Here is a 7,405-nt window from a genome sequence, read left to right as displayed (position 1 = left end):
AAAATCACAAAAAATATTTTCTCTTATTTAGCAAGTTAATATTTTTATCTGGTTACTTTTAATTTGTCTATTAAATTCAAAAATACAAAAAATAATTCTATGAATTTTATCTTAATGATTTTTCCATTTTTTTATCTTTTAGTATGATATTTTGAAAATACCAAAAATAGTTTATTTTAACGGTCTGTCTTACTTTAATAGTTATTTTATTTAAGTAGGATTAATTAATAAATGAGATTGCATTTTTAATCTCGTTCACAGGGAAAGAATAAAATTTGGGCTCGAGCAACCTATTTGTTTAGACCTAGTTTTTGGACCTAGCCTATAATTCTTAGGCTCATACCTCTTAACCTAAATACAACCCCAAAATCCTAAACCTATAAAAGAAAAATAGAGACTAATGCCTGGGGGAGGAGCGAAAAAAAGGGAATACAACAAATGAGAGCCTAAGACCTTAGACTTCAAAAAATCGGTGCCGAACAAAAACGCCTAAGGAGCTAAATCTGTCGTGTTCACCAAAACACCCCTAGTCAGCCACACTTTAACCCAAAAATTCTTGAGCAGCTAGCGACCACCAAGAGGGAAAGAGGGATTGAATGCTTGGTATTTTTCCTTTGAATTGTATTTGAAATTTTGTTGCAAAAGTTATTTCTCGCGCCATGTGAACACTCCATCGAAGTGGATCTCGAGATTTCCATTGAGGTATCGAATTACTGGTTCCGCTTGTTGTCGCCGGTAAAATCTCCTGTCCGGAATTGCCCAGTTGCTAAGCTTGTATTTACAACTTAATACATTTAATACAAAGGTCCGATTTCTGCCTTCTCACTATGTTGCAATTCATTTTTTGCTTCTGTCCATGAAAGTTGTTTGCTATGCTCATGGTGAAGTTCATTTCTTTTATGTTTGGTATAGAATATGGAACTGTGCAGTTTTGAATCCTCTAAGCTATAAGAAGATGGAGATTCTATTTTAATTTTAAGCTATTTCTTAGTCATGCTATTTGGTGTTTATCTGTGGGTTTGTTTGGATAGATTGAGTATTGTTTGATTATACTAAATTTCATGATCATTTTTTGAATTGATTTTCGTTAACAATTATGTTGAATAGTGTTTTTGTTTGGTTGTACTTGGATATGTATAATTGTTATAGTAGATCCTTCTCTGCTAGTTGATTTTCATTATAATAAGTGTTTGAATGTAAAATAATGGTAATATCTTAATACTAAGAGGGTTTAGGCTAAATTCATTAACTTATTCGGTTGAGTTTTAGAAATTAGCTACGTCATGTCATTTTGTCACTGACCGTGAAATAGGAAAGTTTAGTTTTGTTTTATAAATAATTGCAATACTTCAAAACCAAGTGATGCTTAGTAGTAATTACACTTCTTTCACAAATTCGATATCCGTAAATCATGTCCTCGCAACAATCTCAAGTTAGCCTTAGAAAAATAATTACAAACATAGTAGCTTGTTCTAGGGGCGATTAATAATAAATTATCGTGACTATGAGTATGGTTCCCATGACATAGTCATGATACATAATCCCCAATTCGGGTGTGCATTTCATGTGACCCAAATCCAAATCTTGACAATGTTAAATAAAATGTGTCTCGGATTGTGGGTGCATTTCATGTGGCGTGGTCCAAATACGTGTTTTAGATGACGTTAAAATCTTCCTTGAAATAATTAAAAGCGGTTTAAAGTTAAAAAATGCACATAGGTTCAAAACTGTTTTAAAATCAGATAATTAGGCCAATAATAACAGTTGAGCGACCGTGCTAGAACCACGGAACTCGGGAATGCCTAACACCTTCTCCCGGGTTAACAGAATTCCTTACCCGGATTTCTGTGTTCGCGGACTGTAAAACAGAGTCAATCTTTTCCTCGATTCGGGATTTGAACCGGTAACTTGGGACACCATAAAATTATCCCAAGTGGCGACTCTGAATTTAATAAAAAATAAATCATGTTTCGATTGTCACTTAAATTGGAAAACGCCTTTATACACCCTTCTGGGGTGTAGGTAAAAAGGAGGTGTGACACTAGTTGCTTAAATTGCCTCTATATGCTCCATATGACGTTGTTAGCTTTCCTCTAATTCTTACGTGTTACATTGACCCTTAATTGCCTTAATTGAAGTGATTGCCTTCCTTATTGTTCTGGTACTTCGTGATTGTGAGTTCCTCTATGACTTCGTGCAAAAAGGTTACGTGTCCAATTGTTGTGGTTGCCGGTGTAGTTATCACGTGCTTATTATGTCTTGTTGTTTAGTTGAGGTTTCATTGTGAAGTTAATTGTTGGTACAAGTTTGTTAATAGTTGATTCCCTTGCCGGGACATATGTAATTCTTACTGTTGGTTCCCTTGCCGGGACATGTTTATTCTTGTTGTTGACTCCCTTGCCGGGATATTGTTGTTTCCTTATTATTCCCTTGTTGGGATTCTTTTGTGATTTGTGTTGATTTGTATATTGGAATCGGGTTGCACGCCGCAACAATATTATATGGATCGGGTTGCACGCCGCAACGACATTATATGGATCGGGTTGCACACCACAACATCATTATATGATTCGGATTGGGTTGCACGCCGCAACAATATTATATGATTTGGCTCGGGTTGCACGCCTCAACATCACTATATGATTTGCTTCGGGTTGCATGCCGCAATAGTACTATATGATTGGGATTGGGTTGCACGCTGAAAAATAAAGAATAAAAGTGAATATTGATTCTTATGGTGAGAACGAGAGTAAAAGCACGAAGGGTGATGTCGTGCACTTTCTGCTGTTGTGTTTATTTGTTGTTATCAATTCAAATGTTTAAACTGTTTAATTCCTTTATTGCTATGATCCTTTGTTTTAGAACCCACAATGTTTCAATACCTCACCGTATATATATATATATATATATATATATATATATATATATATATATATATATATATATATATATATATATATATATATATATATATGTTTCAATATTTCAAACTTCAATAATTGTTACGTCCTTAATTCAATTAGTTTCTCAATTATATCCCCTTAAACCGTCTGAGGTTGTATTTTTCTTAAAAAGGAATTTCTACTACGTTTTAAGTTGCTAACTCTCACGTTAAAGGCAATAATCCATTCGATGTTGTATTTTAAATTAAAATGGGTATTTTCTTTACTCAAAGGATTTCCAAAGAAACAACTTCATTTTTTCTCGCTGGCTTTCCTAATTAACTTAGAAATTGTAATTTTACCTATATTAGGTAAATGGGACTTCTTGGAGATATTGAGTGCATTGTACAGACGTTATGTATTGTATTGCATGTGGATTTTATTGTTAGAAGTGAAATGGAAAATAAAATATTGGGGCACAAGGTGCCATGTGTGTTGAAGGTTCGAAAGTTGAGATTATGATATGAGAAATCGAGGGTTGAGATGGTCGGGAAGTGTACTAGGCATGATGTGATTGATTTAGTTTGCATTGCTTTCTTTAGTTGGATACATTCTTACTTGTCTCTATTCTTGTTATGTCAGTGTTGATATACTTGATTATCTGATTTACTTGGTTATCTGATTTACTTGGTTATCGTTCATTACTATCCGTGTTCTCCCTTATTGTTCCTACTGTTTGTATTTTGATTTCTCTCTGTTGTTGGTATTACCTCATTATCTTTATCTCGATATTTTTTTATCATGTCGTGTTCATTTAATTTGACTAGTAGGTGTCTTGACTGTTCCTCATCACTACCCCATCGAGATTAGTCTTGATACTTACTGGTCACCGCCGTGGTGTGCTCATACTATACTTCTATACATTTTTGTGTACAGATCCAGGTATTTGATCATAGTAGCTATGTGGGGCGTTGCGATGGAGACTCAAGGTAAACCTGTTACAGCGTTCGCAAGCCTCGGAGTCACCTTCATTTGTATTTATTTCCATTTGTTCCTTTTGTTTCGGAGCAATGATGTATTTATTTTGTATAACTACTCTTAGAAAGGCTTGTGACTTGTACCACCGGTTTTGAAAATTGTAATTTGTTCAGAGTAATGTAATTTAAAGTAAGTTAACATCAATGTTATTTCAGTTTATGTTAGGCTTACCTAGTTTAGAGACTAGGTGCCATCACGACTCCTTCAGAGGAATTTTTGGGTCGTGACAAATTACATCCTAAAACGTGATTTTGAGGGAGAAACACCAGTTTGGAAGGATAGAAGACTTTAGGGAGGCAAGAACACACTAGGAGCAAGAAGGAGAAGGAGAAGGATTCAACTTCATGTTTTTCCCTCTTGCTTCCTCTATTTCCATTATTGGTTATGAATTCTAGTATTGTAGTTTTGCATACTATTATGAATAGCTAATTTGTAATCTAGGGTTTTGGTGGAACCTTTTGGAGGATGAATTCTTGTTATATTTTTATATAATTGAGTCGTTGGATTTCTCTACTTGTTCAACTATGTATTTGTTGTTGTTGATTGAATGACCATCAATTGACTATGCCTATTTAGTGTGCATTGCTTGGAAAAAGGTACATATTTATGTAGTTATTTAAAAACATCACTCCTAGTGTATGTGAGGGATCAATGCAGAGGGTTTAAAGGTGGGATTAGGAATAACGAAGCCTTGGTGCGATCTTAGTGAGCAGTGTACTAGTGCCAGCTAGCGTAATTCGGAAGAATACGTCTAGTAAATTGTGGTAGTTTCTTGAAAGAGAATTATGACACCTGAATTACTCACGATCGATAGAGAATACTTAGGAGAAAGTGTAGAAGATGAAACGGGAAGGATTACGACAATTGGGGAAATCATAACTCTAAATCTCCTTAATCTTGTCTCCAATCATTATCCTTGTTAATAGATAGTTTTACTACTTTTTAAATTTTTTAGTTAATGTCACAACCCCAACCCCCGGCCGTGATGACGCCCAACACAATGCTAGGCAAGCCCGACCAACTAACATCTCACAATCTCTTTCTTTATAATTCAATACCAATTTTCGATATTTAATACCAATTTAATATAAATAGAAGTATGAATTTAACAGATGAAATGTGCGAAAACCATAATCACGAAAAATATCTGTAAAACAGTCCACTGATCCGGTGTCACAAGTCTGAGCCTCTAATACAAGGTTTCAACAATCTAATACATAATTTTGTCTAAAATGCGGAATGATAAGTGGAGATAGAAGGAGGAATCGGGTCTGTGAACGTCATGCAGCTACCTCGATAACTCTGATGAAGACTGAACGGTAGGAAAGCTCGCTCTATGCCTCAGGAATACCTGTACCTGCACACATGGTGCAGGGAGTAATGTGAGTACTCCAACCAAGTGAGTAATAACAATAAATAATGGCTGACAGTGTGAAATCACGTAAAGGCACTAAGCAGTTCTATATCAAAACAGTAAAATCATTTAAGCAACAGTGAATGAGGAAATCATGTGAAATTCCTTAAACTAGGTAAAACAGATATAATCAGTATGAATCAGCTCCTCAAGCCTTTCAGTTCATTTATTCGTTCTTATCCTCAGTTCTTAATTTCATATACTTCTCACAATAACCGAATCAAAATATATATATACCGCTGCGGCGTGCAGCCCGATCCGTATATCATTGTGGCGTACAGCCCGATCCATAATAATAATAGTCGATTGCACTCACTGGGGGTGTGCAGACTCTGGAGGGGCTCCTTCAGCCCAAGCGCTATTTAATTGCTATGGCATGCAGCTCGATCCATATAAGTAGTTGTTGTGGTGTGCAGCCCGATCCATAATATGTATAATATATATATATATATCTGCTGCGGCGCGCAGCCCGATCCATATCATATAAAATATCCTCACTATTGGGTCCTCGACCCCTACCAGTCATTTAAAAATCACAGCCTCTCGGGCATAATGTACGGTCGGGATCTCAGCCCTCATATCTCTCTCTATTTATGATTAACATTTCAAAAATTTGGTTCATATCATTCTTAAACAATTGGAAACATGACTGAGGATATAAATTCTTTAACAAAATAAGTGAGGATAACCAGTCAAAAATCCCCTAAGGGTTCTATAGGTAGGCACAAGGCCCCAAGCTTGGCAACAAGCCCAATTCACAATAATAAAGTATATTTCTCAATCAAAAAATGTAGTAAAGTATCATTCGGGATGGATCAAGTCATAATCCCCATAGCATTGAACCTCACGCTCGTCACACAGCGTGTATCTCAACTTAGTATAGCACTACATTGTGCAATTCCGGGGTTTCAAACCCTCAGGACATCATTTAAAATCATTACTCACCTTAAACTGGCCAAAACCCTAGCTCGCTATGCCCTTGCCTCTCAAATTGACCTCTACGCGCGTAGAATCTATCCAAAATCAGAACGAATAGGTCACAATATGCTAAGGGAACATAGCCCAAGCGAAAACATTCGAAAAAATATCAAAAATCCCGAAATTAGCAAAACCCGAGCCTCGGGCCCACCTCTCGGAATCGGGTAAAATTTATATTTTCAGAATCCTCATACCCTCATGAGTCTAACCATACCAAAATTATCCAATTCCGATACCATTTGGTCCTTCAAATCATCATTTTACATTTTTGAAAGGTTCCACAATTTTCTTCCCAAATTCCATCTCAAATCACGATTTAAATGATGAATTCAGTGATAGATTCATGTATTCTAGCCAAATCTGAGTTAAAATCACTTACCTTGATGAATTTCTTGAAAACCCATCGAAATCTCGCCAAAATCCGAGCTCTCTAGGTCAAAATATCAAATAAAACCCAAAACCTCGTATTTATATAGAGTACCCTTCAGGTCAAACTCATGCGTGCCGCACTAAAACTCACGCGATCCGTGCAAGCCAGTGCGGTCCGTGCAAAGGCAACATGCGGATGCACATGCCTCCTTCTACAGTGATAGGCTTTAGTATTTTAGCCATAACTTTTGCTACAGATGTCAAAATTGCGATATGTTTACCTTTCTGGAAACTAGACACGAAGGGCTACAACTTTCGTGTTTGAGTCACCTCAAAATTCCTTGTATATCAAATGATATGAGCTTCCGAAGTAGGACCAGCGGAATGTTCTTCACCGCGGCCGCGCCCCACTTTGTGCGGTCCGCACAGCACTCAACGTGGGCGCACCTATTTTTGTGCGGACCGCATGGGTGAGTTCTGGGGCCTGCAACCCCTGTAGGCCTGCTACAACTATGATTTTTGCACTAAAACATCCCGGAACCTACCCGGAACTCTCGAAACTTCAAACAAATTGTACCAACACATCTCATGACATCGTTCAAACTTTCTCAAAACTTCGGAACGCTCACAATAACATCAAATCACCAATTTAACTTAGGATTCAGGCCTAAGAACTCCAAGAACTATTAAATTATGTTTTCGATCAAAAGGTCTATCAAATCTC

The 7,405-nt window shown here is 36.6% G+C and overlaps 1 long non-coding RNA gene across 1 annotated transcript; it reads left to right on the top strand.

Moving 5' to 3' along the window:
- Window positions 1–421: 421 nt before the first annotated feature.
- LOC138880432 (uncharacterized) lies at window positions 422–4,429 on the top strand. The gene is made up of 2 exons (XR_011403073.1): window positions 422–805; window positions 3,819–4,429. It is a non-coding gene; the product is annotated as an uncharacterized lncRNA (long non-coding RNA).
- Window positions 4,430–7,405: the final 2,976 nt, after the last annotated feature.

This window comes from Nicotiana sylvestris, chromosome 10 (assembly GCF_000393655.2).
Source record: "Nicotiana sylvestris chromosome 10, ASM39365v2, whole genome shotgun sequence".
NCBI lineage: Eukaryota > Viridiplantae > Streptophyta > Magnoliopsida > Solanales > Solanaceae > Nicotiana > Nicotiana sylvestris.
The sequence above is the reverse complement of the archived record's forward strand: the minus strand, read 5'-3'. Positions and strand labels throughout refer to the sequence as shown.